This window comes from Mus pahari, chromosome 5, assembly GCF_900095145.1.
Source record: "Mus pahari chromosome 5, PAHARI_EIJ_v1.1, whole genome shotgun sequence".
Lineage (NCBI taxonomy): Eukaryota > Metazoa > Chordata > Mammalia > Rodentia > Muridae > Mus > Mus pahari.
In genome coordinates this window covers 7,738,199-7,739,740 of record NC_034594.1, presented here as the reverse complement: position 1 = coordinate 7,739,740, position 1,542 = coordinate 7,738,199, and the positions used below count along the sequence as shown (strand labels likewise).

The following is a 1,542-nucleotide window of genomic DNA, read 5'->3' as shown; positions in this document are numbered from 1 at the left end:
TGTAAGGAGTAATGTTGCTCCATTTCCCTAGGATTTGTTGTACTATCAGCAATCTTCCTAATAGATTTTGTATTTGTGGCTTTTTTGATTCCATATGAATTTTAGATTGTACTAGTTTGATGGCAAATGATACTTAAATATATTTTTAAAAATTATTTATTTTTCATCAATGTCCAGCCTTAGTTTAATCATGCAGTAGATGCAATTGAAGTGGGTTTGGGGATCCTCAAGTAAGAAACCAGAGGAGAGCATAGCAGTTTCAAACAGCAGCATCAACTTGCCTTTGACAGCTTTGTAATTTTCGTCTGCCTCAGCTTTCAGGTACAGGGCTCCACAAAGACGTGGTCAGAATTAATCTGTAATGTTTTGTTTTTGTTGTTGTTGTTTGTTTGTTTGAGAATTATGTATATTACATTGTAGAGTTGCTTTGCAGTGCCTGGACCTTCATGATCTGTTTCATGTCGGCTGTCCAGTTGTTAGTGGTTGTCACAATACAGCAGGATAAAAACACAAGCATATTGGAGATTGTTACTTTTTCAACATTCTTGTCCAAGATCTCCTTCATGAGCTTGCAGAGATTCTGAAATCTTGTCTTGCTCACCTCCATTTTTGTCTTCTCTTCCTCATCTTCTTGTAGCTCCAGCCCCATTTTAGTCACTGACACAAGACACTTTCCATTAAATTAATTGAGCAGCTGCATACAATACTCATCAATAAGCTCATTCATATACACGACTTCAAAGATCAACTTTCATACACAATCCACAAATGTAGAGGTGGCTACTTAATCTTTGTTCTCACCAGTGATACAGTAGGTGGACTTCTGTGTCTCCTTCATACAAGACACTTACTTTGACCAGGAAGTCATCTCATCTCCAGACTGAGGTATGATAGCAAAGGAGCTCAGAGAGGCTTCAGTGGTTAATGAAATCTTCATGAATTCAAAGTTTTAAATTCTTGGAGAACTTATAAAAATTCCTGTAGCTCTCTTTGTCTTCAGCCAACTCAGAGTGTAGCTCAAGGCACTTCTCCACAATATTTTTGTGGATGACTTTCAGGATCTTGTTCTACTAGAACAATTCTCAGGAAATATTCAGGGGCAGGTTCTTGTAGTCCACCACACCATAGATAACATTGAGGCACTCAGGTAACACAACAGTTAACACATACAAATTAATATTTCTCCTCCTCCTCCTCCTCCTTTTCCTCCTCCACCTCCTCCTCCTCATCCTTCACCTAGTTTTCCTCCACCTCTTGCTCCTCCTTCTTCTTATTCTCAAAAAGGTCAAAGGCAGCTCAACAGAGAATGAAGAACCACGCCCTGAATTCCAACTGACCTTCTTTGGAGACCCAATTGACTGCCAAATCATTGGTGAGCCTCATAGAATTCACCATATTCCTCTTGGAGTGATATCATCCAGGATTCTGTAGCTCCAAAGTTTCTATTTAGAGCATAATGTGCCCACAGAGGTTCAGTTAATATGTTTTTATTTTCAGTTGAATCTTTGAATTTTTGAACTTCCTTTGTGATATCTTTAATAA

At 38.4% G+C, this 1,542-nt stretch overlaps 1 pseudogene; it reads right to left on the bottom strand.

The window, feature by feature from the left end:
- Window positions 1–409: 409 nt before the first annotated feature.
- Window positions 410–1,163, bottom strand: LOC110321361 (annotated as a pseudogene).
- Window positions 1,164–1,542: the final 379 nt, after the last annotated feature.